At 36.3% G+C, this 18,440-nt stretch overlaps 1 protein-coding gene and 1 pseudogene across 1 annotated transcript in view; both read right to left on the minus strand.

Moving 5' to 3' along the window:
• DPP10 (dipeptidyl peptidase like 10) overlaps nucleotides 1–18,440 on the minus strand; it is a 640,613-nt gene that overhangs the window by 551,170 nt on the left and 71,003 nt on the right. The window lies entirely within an intron of this gene.
• On the minus strand, nucleotides 13,932–14,087 carry LOC122482203 (annotated as a pseudogene).

Below are 18,440 nucleotides of genomic sequence, written 5' to 3' on the forward strand. Positions count from 1 at the left end.
AGTAATACTAAAAGCAAAAAGGAAAAGAAAAGTCAGGCTACAAATTCTTAAATTCCACCTGAAATCCTATGTGTGTCCTCTCTTTCAGTTTGACTCCTTCCCTGAACAGAAACCTCTTCTAGAATTCTTCATAACTTTAAATTCAGTTCCATTGCCTTTACTGTCTCAAAAACATCCTTGTAAATAATTTTAAACCTGAATACAACATATATTATATCATGAAAGCAAACATGTATTTTGAATGGATTAATGTAGACCACAATTTTTTCTAACTGAAAAAAAAAAACATCTATCTGAAAATGACAGAATTTCTACTTCAGTTTTTCACCCATTCCAGATAAAACGGTTATTAGGACATATTGCATTCTTTCTATTGAAATGAAAAGAAAGTTGGAACCATAAGTCAGAAATAAAAATCTTTGCTAACAACTTTGCCTTCAGCAAACCCTCAAAAGCTACAGGGTTAGAAGAGAGTTTTCATTTCAAAGAAAGGAATTGGGAAAGAAAGCATTACACCAGAGAAACCCAATTAAGATTTTGGAGAGTTGAAGAATTTAAGCAACTTCATTCAAGTACCTAAAGAAAATTCTGACAATTCTTTATGCTTAGAACTACATTTAAAATAAAAACCTTAATTATTTAGAACCAACAACTACAGTAAGCACCAAATCTATGAAAGTTCCCCTCCTACAGAAGGAAGTCTCCGTGGATTCAAGTAAACACAGAAGAAAAAGGCTGCTCTCCATAAATCATAATTATTCAATAAGAAGGATCAGAATACAGAAAATGAACACAATGAAGCATTACAGTCTCTGAGTTAAACTATGGTTTAACTAAGCAACAATTTGATAATTATTTCAAATGTAGTCCTCCGGGCTGATAGGGCAATACCCAAGAAGGTCAAGTTTGAATAGATGCAATTATCCAAATAATTTAAGTAAAAGTCACTCACTGGAATTATTTAAATAATTTGAAAACTTGACTCACAAAGGAAGGAAAAAATGAGAGGTTTTTTTTTTTTTGTATCTATGACCAATTATGCCCAAATATATATTTTAATACACTTTTCACTGAACAAATTAGTAAGCAAAGGTCAGATCATAATAACTAAAAATAATAATCTATTTTAGAAACAAAATGTATGGATCAGATAGAAAGTTGGCTTTATTAACACATTAATTCTATAATTTATGGGATTATGTGGTCTTATGAGAGGGTTCTACTGGAGTCTGTTTAAGGGTGTCATACTAATATGTGATACAATACAAAATTCATAGGATTAAGAAATTTTTATTTTTTTAAGTTATTTATTTATTTATTGAGAGACACAGAGAGAGAGAGAGAGAGAGAGAGAGAGAGAGAGAGAGAACCAGTGGGGGAGGGGCAGAGAGAGAAGGGGACAGAGGACCCAAAGTAGAGTCTGTGATGACTGCTGAGAGGCCGACAGGGGGCTTGAACCCAGGAACCCTGAGATCATGACCTGAGCCGAAGTCAGAGGTTCAAATGATTGAGTTACCAAGGTGCCCAAACTTAAAAATCTTTTAGGGGGGCCTGGGTGGCTCAGTCAGTTAAGCCTCTGACATCAGCTCAGGTCACGATCTCCCAGTTCACAGCTTCGAGCCCCGAGTCAGAGTTCTGTGCTGAAAGCTCAGAGTCTGGAGCCTGCTTCAGATTATGTGTCTCCCTCTCTCTAGTTTAATTTCAGTTAATTAACATCCAGTGTTATAGTTTCAGGTGTACAATATAGTGATTTCAACACTTTTCCATATAATACCCAGTGCTGGTCCCAACAAGCGCACTCCTTAATCCCCATCAATTATTTCACCCATTCCCTACCATCTCCCCTCTGATAACCATCAGTTTGTTCTCTGTAATTAACTCTGTTTCTTGATTTGTTTCTCACTTTTCTTTTTTGAATGCCCTTGTCTTGTAGCAATTTTCTATATAGGTTTCTTTACTGATACAGGGAGGGTGGGACTGCTCAAAGAAAATCTATCTAAAATATTTTTTCAAAGGCTGCTCTTTTGTCACATTCTCAATTCTAACTCTTCAGAAATAGTTTACAAATCTGTATTTGTCCATTACTTTGTAACCATCTTGAAGGTAAGAGCAAATTCTATTATACTTATTATGACCCCTGGCTATTTTCATCAGGGTTCTACATGGGGTCAATATTCAGTAAATAGTCACACTGGAAAATAACTACACCTAGAGGAGTACATACATCAGAGTAAATAATTATTTTCTACATTCTATTAATTTTCCTAATTCTTTCCCCTTCTTACTTTTTATTTCTAAATACCCTGTATTTCTGAAGTATGAGCAAGAATTACTTATCGAATTCAGAATGATAGGACATTATTACCTAATTTACAGTACAAATTCAGAATTTATCAATTTTCCAATAACATCCTATATGGTTCTCATTTTTTTTCCAAGATGCAATCCTGTATTGTGTATTTCCTTAGTTATCATATCTCTTTTGTCTTTTTTTTATTCTGAAACATTTCCACAAATTCTTTCTTAACATTGATATTTTTGAAGAACACTGGCCATTTTGTAAAATCATCTCAATCTACATTTATGTGATATTTTCTTACATTTAGATTCTTTATACATTTTTGTAGCACTATCACTAACACAATGTTGTGTTATTCTTAGTGCCTCTTTTCCAGAGGCCAATGATGTCAGTTTATCCCAACTATAGTGACATTAACACTAATCACTCATTTAAAATGATGTCTAACTGATTTTTTGACCTGTACAGTGGCATTATTGGCATTTAAAAGGCATTTTGTGATAAGACACTTAAAATTATATCAATAAACTTTCCTCATTAAACTGTCTCCTACTAATCTAAGCCCTTAATTTTTTAAAAAACATCATTCCTTGTATATATAGTATTTTCCCTTCTATAATAAAGGGTTTCTTTCTTTCCTTTTTTATTTTTATTTCTCCCTCTGTCCATCTCTTCTTTCCTTCCATTTCTATCAGCATATATTCATGAATTTCTACTTTATTCAACATCTTAGGAAGTATTCAGCCATTATGTCCTTAAATACTCTCTATTCTTTTTTTTCTCTTTTTTCCTTGACTTCACTGAGGCACTATTTACATGTAACATGTATAAGTTTAAGTTGCACAGTGTGATAATTTGATACACAAACTGTGAAATGATTATTGCAATTAGGTTAGTTAAATGCCTCTATCTCATCACATTATTGCCATTTTTTCTTAATATTTATTTTTTTAAGTTTATTTATTTTTGAGAGAGAGAGAAGATAGAGTGTGAGTGAGGGGAGAGGCAGAGAGAGAGAGGAAGACACAGAATCTGAAGCAAGTTCTAGGCTCTGAGCTGTCAGCACAGAGCCTGATGCGGGGCTCAAACCCACGAACCCTGAGATCATGACCGGAGCCAAAGTTGGATGCTTAACCGACTGAGCCAACCAGGCACACCAATGTTTATTTATTTTTGAGACAGAGAGAGAGTGAGTGAGAGAGAGAGTGAGAGAGAGAGTGAGAGAGAGAGAGAGAGAGTGAGAGAGAGTGAGAGAGAGAGAGAGAGAGTGAAAGAGAGAGAGAGAGTGAGAGAGAGATAGCACAAGTGGGGGAGGAGCAGAGCAAGAGAGGGAAACACAGAACCTGAAGCAGGGAAGCTAGGGATCTGAAGCTAGGGATCCAATTTCATTCTTATTATGGTAAAAACTAGTGAATATCAAGTTTTCCCAACACCATTTATTGAAGACACTATCTTTTTATCATTGAGTATTATTGGCTCCTTGTCAAATATTAGCTGACCATTCATACACAGGTTTACTTCTGGGCTCTCAATGCCGTTCAATTGGTCTATATGTCAGCTTTGTACTAAGACCATACTATTTTGATTTCTATACTTTATAATCAACTTTGAAATCAGGATGATGTCTCCAGCTTTCTCTTTTTCTTTAGGTCTTCTGTGGTTCCAAATCAATTTTAGGATTGTACTTCTATTTTTGTGAAAAATGTCATGAGAATTTGATAGAGATTGCATTAAATCTGTAGATTGTTTTGGGTAGTTAACAATATTAACTTTCTGATCGATGAATATGGGCTATCTTTTCATTTATTTACATCTTTACTCTTATGAAGGCTTTTTAATTTTGTGTATACAGATATTTCACCTTCTTGGATAAAATTCTTCCAAGTATTTTATTTTTTAATGATATTATATATGGGCCTTTTTATTATATTTCTGATAGTTCATCATTAGGGTATAGAAACACAACTAAACTTTGCATATCGATTTTGTATCCTGCAATCTTATTTAATTTGTATATTGCTTCCAACAGTTTTTTGTTTGAGTCCTTACATGATCAAAATGCACGCACACACACACACACACACACACATTTACATGGTTGAATCATCTGCAAACAGATCATTGTACTTCTTCCTTTCTGATTTGGCAGCTTTTACATCTTTTTCTCGCCTAATTGCTTCCAGTGCTATGTTGAATAGGGGTGATGAGAGTGGGAAGTTTATCTTGTTCCTGGTCTTAGCAGAAAGCTTTTTAAACTTTCACCATTGGGAATTTTGGATTTTTCATATATGGACTTTATTATGTTCAGGCACATTCCTTCTATACCCAACTTGTTGAAAGTTTTTATGAGAGGGTGTTAAATTTTACCAAATTTTTTTTCTGCATCTATTAAGATGATCATATAATTTCTAACTTTCATTTTATTAATGTGGTATATCACATTTCTTGATTTTCATGCATTAAAACACCAAGGGATTCCAGAGGAAAGCCCCCTTGATCTTGGTGTATGAGCCTTTTAATATGCTGTTGAATTTGGTTTGCTAGTATTTTGCTGACAATTTTTACATCTATCTTCATCAAGATATTGGCCTGGAGCTTTCTTTTCTTGTAGTGTCCTTATTTGGCGTCTATATCAGGTTATGCTACCCTTATAAAATGAGGTTAGGAGTGTTTCCTCCTCTTTAAATTTTGGAAGAGTTTGAAAATGATTGAGGTTAATTTTCTTTAAATGTTTGGTAGAATGTACCAGGAAAACTATCTGGTCCTGAGTTTTTCTTTGTTGGGAGGTTTTTAATTACTAATTCAATCTCCTTACTAACAATTAGTTTGTTCAAAATTTCTAGTTAAGACTCAGTCTTGGAAGATTGTGTGTTTGGGACTTTATCCATTTCTTTTAGGTGATCCAATTTGTTGGTGTACAATTGTTCATGGTAGTCTCTTACGATCCTTTGTATTTCTGTGGTATCATTTGTAACGTCTCCTCTTTCATTTCCAATTTGAGTCACCTTTTTTTCTTTGTTACTGTTGCTAACGATTTGTCAAATTTGTTATTTACAAAAATCAGGAATTCATTTTGTTGATCTTTACTATTGTTTTCTGGTCTCTATTTCACCTGTTCCTACTCTGATGTTTGTTTCTTTTTCTTCCATCTGCTAACTTTGAGCCACTTTGTTCATCTATTTTTATTTCCTTGAGGTGTAAAACTAGATTGTTTGTTCACTATCTGTTTTCTTAGTTTAGGTGGTTATGTAACATGCCCCTTTTATGTAAACGTCCCTCTTAGCACTGTGTTTGCTGCATCCCATTAGTTCGGTATATTATATTTCTATTTTCATTGCTTGCAGATATACTTTAATTTCCTATTTAATTTCTTCCTTGACCTATTGGTTGTTCAGTAGGGTACTGTTTAATTCCACATATTTGTGAATTTTCTAGTGTCGTCCTGTTACTGATTTCTTCTATCAGACCATTGTGGTTGGAAAAGATACTTGGTATGATTTCAATATTCTTACATTTGCTAAGGCTTGTTTTGTGACCTTACATACTATGTATCTAGAGAATGTTCCTTGTATGCTTGGGAAGAATGTGCATTCTGCTGCTATTGGGTAGAATATTCTGTATATGTCTGTTAGGTCCATTTGATCTAATTAGAGTTCAAATCCATTATTTTCTTATTGATTTTGTGACCACATGATCTATTGTTGAAAATGGGGTATTGAAATTCCCCACTATTTTGTCTTGTTGTCTATTTCTCCTTTCAGATCTGTTAGCATGTGCTTAACAGTTTTAGGTCCTCCAATATTAAGTGCATATATATTTATAGTTGTGTTATCCTCTTGACATATTCATCTGTTTATAATTCTATAATAACCTTTTTGTCCCCTGTTACAGTCTACTTTTAAGTTTATAGCAACTTCAGTTTGATTGTGTACAAACTCTAAACTTTTACTGCCTTCCCCACATTTAAAATTTTTTATATCAGTATTTCCTTTTTTATTGTCTATCCATTACCAAGTCACTGTAGCTATAATTATTTTACTACTCTTGTCTTTTTAATATTTATATGAGAGTTAAGTAACCAACACATCACCATTTATAATATTGGAATATTATGAATCTGACTATATGCTTACCTTTACCAGTGTGTTGTGTGTGTGTGTGTGTGTGTGTGTGTGTGTATGTATGTATGTATTTTTTTCCTTTGACTGGATGATTTCAAATGACCTATCTTCTAGTTCACTGTTTTTGTCCCCCCTTGGTTAAAAACTGCTGTTGAAGCTCTCTGTTTTTTTTTTTTTTTCAGTTCAGTCATTGTATTCTTTAACTTTGGGATCTCCATTTGCTTTTTTTAATGCTTCCTATTATTTCACTGAACTTCTAATTTTATTTATGAATTGTTTTTATAATATCATTTAGTTATCATTATGGATTATAGTTCACTAACTTTAAGATAATTACTATGACTTCTTTGTCAGACAGTTCATAGATTTCCATTTCTTTAGGACAAGTAATTGGAGTTTTATTAGTTTTCTTTTCTTTTTCTTTCTTCCTTTCTTCCTTCCTAAGTAGGCTCCATGCCCAATGTGAGGCTTGAACTCACAACCCTGAGATCAAGAGTTACATGCTCTACAAACTGAGCCCATCAGAAGCCCCTTTGTTTCCTTTGTTGGTATTTATTCCTTGATTATTCATGATCCTTGTGTTCTTGGGTTTTCATCTATGCATTTGTTAAAGTAGCCACCTCTTCAGTCTTTACACAGTGGCTTCAAGAGGTAAAGCCCTTCATTAGTCAGTCCACCCAGAGATTTGAGGTGAGCCATCTGGTGACATCCGTGGGTGGGCTTTCGCTAAAGTTATTGTCTGGATAGGCCTGGGGCATGGGTACATGATGGGGGTCTGGGTTCATTGGACAGGCCTGGCACCTAAGTCTGTGGTAATGGGCCTATTATCTATGTGTACATGGGTAAACCTAGATCTTGAATCCAGAGAAACTATCTATATACCAAGGACCACTCAGATGGACCTAACATCTGGGCATGCACAGGCCATTCTAGTACCAGGACGGGTCAGGAGCCTAATTTTCCAAGAGCCTTGTGGAAGCTGGGACAATGGAGACCAGTCTAACACAAGTGCAATCCTAAAGCCTGGGTCATGGAATAAGCCTGGGTCATGGAATAACTGGTCCTGGTCATGGTCCAGTCATGGACCTGGTCCTGGGTCCTGGTCATGGAATAACTGAGAACTGGGTGACTAACCTGAAGGTTGGGTCTATAGGGGTCTGGCACAGTGGCAGGCTGGGAGCCTGTGTCTGTGGGAGCCAGAATGTAGGGCCATGGAGAATGCAGGGTCTGGTCCTGTGGAGGGTCAGGAGCCTATATCTGAGGGAGTCAGTGAAATCCAGGACCATAAGGCCTGGCCTATTGTTGGAGAATGCCTGGAGTTTGGCGCTGCAGTAGTTGCTGTAACACTGATTCTGGCCAGGAACCTAAGTCCATGGGGCTGATTGCAAGCCTGTGGTTACCGCCTACAGCTAGGGGAGCTGAAAGGCCATGAGATGTACCAGGATTGGATTTACCCCAGGAGGGGTCTGATGCTGGCTGGGGCTGCTGGAGCTAGTTGGTACCTGGCTGGGCAAGGGATCTGGGTTTGTGGAATCCTACCAAGAGCCCGATGTCTTAAAAGCTGTTAGAGGCCATGCAAGGGACCTGGGGCCACAAGAGCTGGCAGACACCTGGGTGAGCCTAGAACCTACGTTTGGAACAGCCCATAGGGAAACACCTAAGGCATCTGTAGTTGACCTAGTGCTTGTGCAGGCTGGCTCTGTGGTTTGTAGTGAAGTTGGACACTTATTTCACTCTCCTTTTCCCACAGGGAAGGTGTCTCTCTCCACGATGGGTAGCCAGGCTTGGAAGAGAGGTAATGGGGGGCAATGTGAATCTATTTTTCCTGTCTTCCTCACTGAAGCTTTTCTTATTTCTGTGCTTCACATAGGTGCTATATTCTCTCAGCTGGTATTTTTAGCTCTTATGAAGGTGTTTTTATGTGTGGATAGTGTTCAAATAAGTGTTCTGGGGAGCGGGGTGGGGGCAAACACTAGAAATAACATTGCTGTCATTTTGCAGACATCACTCCCTACTTTTTTGGGGTTTTTTTTTTGGTTTTTTTTCTCTCTTTTATGCTTTTGCATTTCTATGAGCCCTCATAGATATTTGTTGAAGAAACTTAGAGCTAAGATTTGGGATATTCTGAGTTCAAATAAAAGCTTTCTAATAAAATTATATAAAAATCACTTTTTTCCCACAGAGACAATGGAGACAGTTTAAAAAGGTGGCAGAAAAGCAAGATGTGTGTATATCTGTGAGATATGGTATTTAGGGGAAAAAAGGTGCTGTGTTTAGCAGTGACAGCCTCAATTTCAATATGCCTTAAAATGGTCATTAATAAAATTAGGCCAATCACACCTACTTTTCAAAACTTTTCTTAGAGAAAGCTGTAGAGCTTTTCTCAGTGAAGCTGTTGGAAATGAGAGAAAAGTGTTTGAAGTGGTTTTGCGTTTCAATCAAGATAAAGGAGCAGATACAAGTACTTCATTTCCCAAAGTACACAGACCTGCCCTGGGTAGCTTCCACTGTTGCTATTATTTCTAACTGTGTTTTTCTGTTTTTTTGCAGTAACCACAGTTGCATACCCCTCCAAAGCCATAAGAGAAGAAAGCCATGAAATATTTTTCTGGACCAGATCTCTGACCCTATCTCATTCTCACTCTCTTGCTACTGCTGCCATAAAGAAGTCTCAGCTTTTGGAAGCTTCTCTAATAGCACACAGGACTTTCACAATTTGGACATACAGAATGTTGGCATTTCACTGGTGTTGAATACTTATTTACCCATAGAAACCATATTTGAAATAGCAAGCTACTACCCTTCATTAATATAATCACAGAAGTTTTGAGAGAGGACTTTGCTAGCCAATATGGGAATGAGATACCTCATAGCACGTTTGCCGAAGTCAAGCCTTTCTTAGTTGCCAGTAACTACCAAATACAGTTTTGGAAAATAAACTGTTATTAGGTTGGCATTCATAGCAGTTTTTTTTTTTCCTGGAAATTTTCTCTAAGACCCTAAGAAGAGTGAATATAAATATTCTGAGAGCTGTGATTATCATCACCCTACCCCATGGACTCATAGTTGTCTCCACTGTTCATACTGTTTGATTCCCTATCCTGTATATGCCCCACAGATACATCTCCATCCCATTTTTCTCCCTTCCCTCTAGACCTTTCTGCTCACAGATCTTGTATGTAGTCCAAGAGTCCAAACTCTTCTATGAGTTTCTCTCCTCAACACAAACTTTAAATTTTAACCTGTCACAAAAAGGAAGATCTGTGTCTCAGTTAAGATTTATGTTAGATAAGCTGTGTAGCAAATTCACTTATTTAAAGTGAAAAGTCTGTCTCACTAAAGTTGGACATTATATATCTATTTTACAAAAGAATTAAACAATGCACACTGCCTGCAAAATCAGACCTTGCCAGGAAGGTGCCTAAGAAAAAGATCCGGATCATGGGATATATTCTAACATGAGCAAGTATTGCATCCAAGGACAATGAGCAGACAGTGAACAGGAAGAAAAAACATCTAGTGGCTTTGGGAAATACTTAAATACTGAATTCAAAGGTCAAAAGACTATCCTTCTGTTATTCTTTCAACGTTTGATCAGCTAGTGAACATACTCCTTTACTATCTGGTAACTCACCCGTTGCAAAAATTCAATAAATACAAGATAATCATAGTAATACACAACAGCTATAATCACCATCATTCAGGACTGCTGTATCATTTTTATGAAGCTATTCATTCACCACAGCACCCTTCCTGACCCCCGAGATTTACTGTTCCTCTCCTGGAACCAGATTGACCTTTTTCATGTCGACTAGGCACTTCTTAAGGAAAAAAAGTAAAGTTCCTTTTCTTTGATGATTTGTCCATGGACCTGAATTCTCCTTCTTCTGTAAAGCTTGTTTTAAAAAAAAATGTGTAACTCAAAAGTTGGGCAGTAACTTCTTTCTAAACTCTCAGATCATATCATATAACAACTTGGCTTAAAAACACCAACAAGGCGTGACTGGGTGGCTCAGTCAGTTGAGCGACTGACTTCGGCTCAGGTCATGATCTCACCGTCTGTGAGTTTGAGCCCCGTGTCAGGCTCTGTGCTGACAGCTCAGAGCCTGGAGCCTGCTTCAGATTCTGTGTCTCCCTCTCTCTCTTCCCCTCCCCTGCTCATGCTCTGTTTCTCTCTTTGTCAAAAATAAATAAACATTAAAAAAAAAAATTTTAAAAACCAACAAAATTTTTTAAGATACTTTTTAGTGTGGCAGGCAATGATTTGACATCAGACTTCACTTTCAACCTCATTTGTCTTAACTTCTCTTTTGAAGCAGCTTACTTACTGAAAATAAGCCACATTTTGCATGTTTGCTGCTCACTGGCTACTATTACTTTGTGTAAGAAGTTTTCTCTTCTTGGAATGCACCATATTTCCCCCTAGATTTTTAAATGCTACCTATTATTGAGGTCCAGCTACAACATCATTATTTACAAAGCTTTTTCTGATCACTTCATATAGACGTAATCAGTTTGAACTCCCCTGATCATTCACTTCTTTTCTTTTTTCTTTTTAAATTTATTTACTCTGAGAGAGCATGCACGCATGAGCAGAAGCGAGGCAGAGGGAGAAGTAGAGAGAGAATCCTAAGCAGGCTCTGTGCTCTCAGCTCAACATGGGGCTTGATCTCACAAACTGTGAGATCATGACCTGAGCCCAAATTAAAAGTCAGATGGTTACTACCCAGTAAATGGGTGCTCCCCGTTCACTTCTTTTAATATTTCATTTTTTTCTTAATATTTATTTTTGAGAGAGAGAGAGAGAGAGAGAGAGAGAGAAGGAGTATGTGAGCGTGCAAGCAGGTGAGGGGCAAAAAGAGAGAGAGAGAGAGAGAGAGAGAGAGAATCCCAAGCAGGTCTCCTCACCGTCAGTGCAGAGCCCCATGCAGGGCTTGAACTCACAAACAGTGAGGTCATGACCTGAGCCAAAGTCAGACACTTAACCGACTGATCCACTCAGGCACTCCATGCTTATTACTTCTTACAGTGTATTTTATATCAAAACATTAATTAAATAGGAAAGACACACTGTGAGATTCATCTGTATCACTACAGTGCCATTGTACCTGGAAACGCTAATTAAAAACATATATATACACCTCCATGCTCATCGCAGCATTATTTCCAATAGTCAAGACATGGAAACAACCCAAATGCCCATCAATGAATAAAGAATATGTGGCAAAGATACATACAGTGGAATATTATTCAGCCACAAAAAAGAGTGAAATCTTGCCATTTGTGACATAATGGATTGACTGTAAGGGCATTATATGGAATGAGTAAGTCAGACAGAAAACTATGAATCCTGTATGAGTTCACTTGTAGGATTAAAACAAAGCAAAACAAAAGCAAAAACCAAGCTCACATGTACAGAGAACAGACTGGTGGTTGTCTGAGGTGGGGTATGGGTAAAAGAGGCAAAGGAGATTAAAAGGCACAAATTTCCCTGTTATAAAATGAATGTCATGGGGATGTGATATGATATACAGAATGGTGACTTTAATTAATAATCCTGTATTTACTGTATTGCATATTTAAAACTAGCTAGGAGAGTAGATCTTAAAAGTTCTCATCACAAGAAAAAAATTGTAAACTCTGTGGCGAGACATGTTAACAGGACTTACTGTTGTAATCATTTTGCAACATATACAAATATTGAATTGTTATTTGCCTGCAATTCATACAATGTTATGTCAATTACACCATAACAAAAACAAAAAGAAATAAAGAGAAACTAATACTGGTGCAAAATTCAGTTTTAAAACCTTATAAGATACATCTGAAATATAAAAAAAAAGTTTTTAGTATTTTTTTAATGTTTTATTTTTATTTCTGAGAGAGAGCGCGCGCACGCTCGTGCACAAGTGGGGGAGGGGCAGAGAGAGGGAGACACAGAATTCAAAGCAGACTCCAGGCTCTGAGCTGTCAGCACACAGCCCGATTACGGGCTCAAACTCAGGAACTGTGAGATCACCACCCGAGCCAAAGTCAGATGCTTAACTGACTGAGCCATCCAGGTGCCCCTCATTAAGAAACTTTTAAAACTGTCATGAGAATCATTCCATTATTCCTATTATGACTGAGTTTTACAAGAGAAAAAACTTACCATGTATTAATATGGCAAGTATTCCTATTCCATCACAGAACTTTTAGAACTCTGTGAAATAAAATCTGAAAGCAGAGGTAAAGAGAGAGGGTCTTGCGATACAGATGGGAGGAAATGGCATATACAGATGATACTGAACGACATAGGTTTGAACTGCATGGAACCACTTATGCATGGACTTTGTTTCATTAAATATAGGCATAGCACTGTAAATGTATTTTTCTATTCCTTATAATTTTGTTATTAACATTTTCTTTTCTCTAGCTGCCTTTACTGTAAGAATCCCGTATGATTCATAAACATACAAAATATGGTTAATTGACTGATTATGTTATTGATAAGGCTACCCATCAATAGTACGCTATTAGTAGGTAAATTTTTGCCAAGTTGAAAGTTATGCTCAGATTTTCAACTGTGCAGAGGTCAGTGCCCCAAACCCTATTGTTCAAAGATCAACTTGCTATAAAATCTATGCTAATACTTTATTTTAATCCCACTAAAATGTATTCAGAATTGTCACAATGAAAGGTTTAAATACACAGCTATGCAAGATTTTGTATTTATCACTCCAGCTTTTAAATACAATGCATTCTCTCTCACTATCGTTTTACAAGTTGTTCACAACTATTACTTTGAATCATTAAGAAATATTTATACCACCAGGCCAAACAATTTACCACATACAAAATTGTTTTAATTATGTAAGCTATTTGTTATGGCTTTAAATTCTAACTTCTCCATTGCAATTCTTTGTTTGTTAACGTTTATTTATTTTTGAGACAGAGCATGAACAGGGGAGGGACAGAGAGAGAGGGGGACACAGAATCTGAAACAGGCTCCAGGCTCTGAGCTGTCAGCACAGAGCCCGACGCGGGGCTCTAACTCACAGACCATGAGAGCGTGACCTGAGCCGAAGTCGGACTCTCAACCGACTGAGCCAACCAGACGCCCTCCATTGCAATTCTTATAATGCTAGACACATTCTTTTAAAGTTTATTTATTTATTTGTGTGTTTATTTATTGAGAGACAGAGAGAGAGAGAGAGAGAGAGAGACAGAGAGACAGAGAGACAGAGAGACTGCAAGCAGGGGAGGGGTAGAGACAGAGGGAGAGAGAATCCAAAGCAGGCTCCTAATTGTCATTGCTGAATCCAACGCAGGGCTCAAACTCATAAACCATGAGGTCGTGACCACAGCAGAAACCAAGAGTCAGACACTTAACTGACTGAGCCACCTAGGCACCCCCAGAAACACTTTTTCTTTTTTTTTCCAGAAACATTTTTATATTACTTTCATATTGGCGAAAAAAAATTGCTATCAATATGGCTTAATTTATAGCAATTGTGGAAGTGATTTTAAAAGACCTGTGTATCATATTGGACATTCATATATATAAATAATATAGTTATTTACATATTAATAGATTGACAAGGCTTTATTTTCAGTTCTGATACTATTAGCAATAATCACGCCTCAGATAAACCTCATTTGCTACGATACTGCCACTGCGTACAGCTTCAGTTCTGATACTAAAGCACATAAAAATAAATTCACAGAATTATTTTTAATATCAAATGGGCTTTTAATGTATTTATTGTATGGCATTTAGTTTCTTACTTCAAAATGCCACTTTCGATAGATTAGTAAGTAGCCAACACATTAAAGACTTGAATCTTAAAATATTTTCTTAAAACTAATTTTGAATTTCAAAATAATAAGACAGATACTATAAGTAGTAAACCAAACTCGAGTATTATCTTGATCCATAGATTATCCACTTTAGCCAACACATCTAACTACTTTTTGCACAAATCCTCATCCAGCCAAGCATAGCTATTGTTCGAAAACACCACCTAATATTTATCTTACTGCCCACAAGCATTCTCTGGTGACTACGAGGAGAGAAGTAGGTAAAGAAAAAAATAAGAAGGGAAAAAAGAAGAGAGGTCAACATTTGAGCTAATAGACTTTTTGATATAAATTTGGATAAATCAAATACTTGATGGTGGCATGGGTTATGGCCTTTTAACTTATGTATATTGTTTTCCATAGCTGCCATTAACTAAGTCAAAGATTATGATGAGATTTTTCACTCATCTTCTGTTATCAAAACGTAACTCTTTACCAGGTGACCAGTTTTACAGTTTCTGTTACTATAGCACATATAAAAAAATATATAATTACATGAAAATCTGAGGAAATAAAAATATATTTTTTCCTAACCTTACTTGTTTTTTTAATGTTGTTTTGTTTTAACCTAAGCATAGTTTTATTTTCAGACTTTAACAGAACTACCAGGCTTTATAAGTTTAGCCACTAAGATGTTCTATCACTAGGATTAATGTGTGTAATTGATCTTATACCAAAACTGGTACTAAAAATAGGAGGCTGCCACAATTATAATACAAATAGTTGTCACCTGCTTAGCAATAAGGCATTCTGGTGCCAAGAAACTAATACTAAAGGCTGTCAAGATGATTTTCCATATATTACTAAGGCAAAACATTGGTAAAAACTCTTACCTGCAGTAAATTGGAAGTCAAAATATATGCCCAGTAGTTAGTACAACACAAAAAAACATTATGTACATACACACACACTCTCATGTGTATGCATGCATATATATATATGAATATACGTGTGTATATATGTATTATAATTTATGTGAAAAACAGTAAGTCCATGTGAAGCTATAGAAACGTCACCAAATACCATTAAGGATTTACATAATAAATATTAATAATAATTTTATATTAAATATTGTCCCTTCAAGTTTGTCTTACATGTCTTACTTTCTTTTAACTGTTTAAAATTATACATCAATGTGTTGTCTACCTCATAGTAGTCCCTGGGATAGTAATAACAGTCAATGAGCCTCATAATTTCAAAGGAATCTCTCATGAATATATTAAAATTTTTATGACAACTTTATGACCAGAACTTCCCTGCTTTCAAGATAAAATTTGAGGCACAGAAGGATTAGCTGATCAAGTTGAACAATTAACAGATAGATGAAATGTAAATCAGGACAGTCCTATTCCAAAATATCAAGTGTTCCTATATAATAGGAAACTAAATAAGTCTAATGAAAAGTCAGTGAAGCTGGAAGTGGCTTGGCTGATGGCAGAAGGCTAGCTTGGATATACCTTTCATTATGGTGCCAGGACTACAGAATTCACAGGACAAACATCACCAGTGCTGATGGGGAGGAGAGGGAGTTCAATGAGCTCTTGCTGATTCACTGCTAATCATAATATCTAAGAACATATTTATGAGTAAGTGTATTACTATTTTATATCAGTAATCTGCACAAAGCAAGATTCTGAGGATGTCAGATGAGGTGGGTTGTGTTCTTTCAAGAAAAAGAAAAAAGACAGTGGAAATTTGCAGCTACCAAGGATAATCAAAATATTAAAATCTAGCAAAATGTTTAAACATGCAGTTCATAAAAAGTCTTGGAGATACTAGAAAAACTGCTCATTTTAGCTCATTTGCTATGAAAAGTTGTTATTATCATTATGTTCTCTGTTGTATCATAATAAGCTTTAAAGATAGAGAAGCAATCTGGTATTTAGCTCAGGATTTTCTGGTTATTAGCTATATTACTGAAGGTTAAATTGTAGTTATTTTGGCTCTATTCATACATAAGATTTTTGTGAAAATTGCATTTGAGTGCATAGGGAGTAGTCAGTAAAGACCTTAGCTTCACAGTAGGAAGGCAGGAAAGTTTTATTATTATTGTGGTGGCTGTGGGACATCTCAATCGGTTAAGCATCAGACTCCTGATTTCAGGTCAGGTCATGAACTCAGGGTTCGTGAGTTGGAACTCCATGCTGGGCTCTGTGCTGACAGTATGGAGCCTGTTTGGGATTCTCTGTCTCCCCACACCCCCACCCCCCATCTCTCTGCCCCACCCTCACTCATTCACTATCTCTTTCTTTAAAAAATACATAAATGAACTTAAATTATTGTGGTGGTTGTTGCTAGATGCTATACATTAAGGGGTTGTGAGGGAAACAATGAGATTTTTATTTTGAACTCAAGTTGTTCAGTCAAATCCTAAAATCAAGAATATAGATGTAATGCGCTTTCCTAAAATTCTTAACTCATTGTAACACTAAGATGTTACTATTGTTTTTGTTAATAGGGAAAGCCAACTTAATCTACCTTCCATGACAAAGGATATCCAATGAGTTGACCAGCTTATTCTGCATAACACCTAATAAGTGCCTGATCCAAATCAACCTATCTCTTACAGATTCAAGTTAAAAATTCAAAACTTACTTTTCAAACATCAGAGTAGAAGAGTCATTGGATGGGAGAAGGCCAGAATGGCACAACGGTTTCAATTTTGATGTCACTCACAACTGATTGCTGATGGGTGGCTTAAGTGCTGTTTATGAAGGATTCCACTGGAAAGACTGCTATAATCTGTTAGTAAAGTCTGCTGTAGAAATGAGAGCAAATGAGAGCTCCTGACACTTGCTTAGGGAGTTATTACTAATACAAACATGTTGCCTGGAAATAAGAGGACCAGAGAAATCACTTGGTTGAAGGATTAGCTGATCCTCTTCATTATTCATCTTCCTCTTCATTATTACTAAACAACTACAAGATTCTGACCAGATGTCTGAAAAGGTATCTACTATTAACTAGCAAAGGGCACCTGCACACTAGCACACGCCCAGAGGATATTCTTGAGAACGTGGGTTGAAAGCTCTACCAGCATGTTAGATCAGTAAGAAACTTCTCAAATCTTTTTAATTGTATTTGTAAAAAAAAAATGATAATATTTATCTCAAAATACTGTTTTGAGGATTTAACAAGAATGTTTAGCATCGTCTCAGGCAAATATACTTGATAGACCTTTACAACTGTCATCACAGACACTGACAGAGAACTTTGAGAGTGTGTGTGTATAAAAGGGGGAATGCATATAGGTTTTGTTTTGGTTGTTTTTTTCGTGTACTCCTTTGCCAAGAGTAAAGCTTTAATTTTAGTTTTGAGATAAGGAATGATAGTTGGCGCTTAGCAATTTAAACAATTCACTGAGAAACTGCCCATGAGACCAAACCAAGCACTGACAAAGCCATCCCGCAAATTGTACTTCTTGGGGTCACAGCATTACATTTCAACTTTAGGATAAACTGGGGCACTCAGAAATCGGCATCCTATCCTTGGCTTTGAAATAATCAAGTAAGGCAACTTGATGTTAAAATGGAATTGCAATGCTTTAAATGAGTCTGTACCAGACAGTATCCCTCCATCTATGGATTCTTGCTTTTGCAAATTGGAAACCAGAGACCCACACCCCAATAACTCAAATGATAAATACTTAAAAAATGATTGAGGCAAAGTCTTTATTACTATTTTTCCTGTCCAGATCATTACGTCTACTCTCCTTCACTCTTGGTATCCAGAGGGTTTTATGTGCCCCTGTGAACCATTTTCCAGCCCATATTATTCTTACAAAGAGAAGTCTGTTTTCTGAACTTCCCCTTGCACAGGGGTTTTCTGGAGCAATTTGCCTTTCCCTGTGGATATCTGAGAGGTCACACTGAGAATAAAATTAGCAAGTATACAATAAAAGCTAAAAAAAAAAAAAAAAAAGAAAGTTGGAAAGAAAAACCTAAGCATTTTCATGTTAAATGAGAGAGAGGTAGAGAAAGGCTAATAGAGTTTAAAGATCATGTTCTTATCCCAGAGAAAGCATAAATCTACCCTTCAAGGCAATAGGGAGATGCCAGTTTAAACTTCAGAGCAAGAGCTGACTTTTATGTCAAGGTCATATTTCCAGGATGAGCAACTTCTAGAATCAAGAAAGCCCTGGCAGAAATAAAAAGACTACTAAAATACAAGGGTGCATGAGT

This window comes from Prionailurus bengalensis, chromosome C1 (assembly GCF_016509475.1).
Source record: "Prionailurus bengalensis isolate Pbe53 chromosome C1, Fcat_Pben_1.1_paternal_pri, whole genome shotgun sequence".
In the NCBI taxonomy this organism is placed as follows: domain Eukaryota; kingdom Metazoa; phylum Chordata; class Mammalia; order Carnivora; family Felidae; genus Prionailurus; species Prionailurus bengalensis.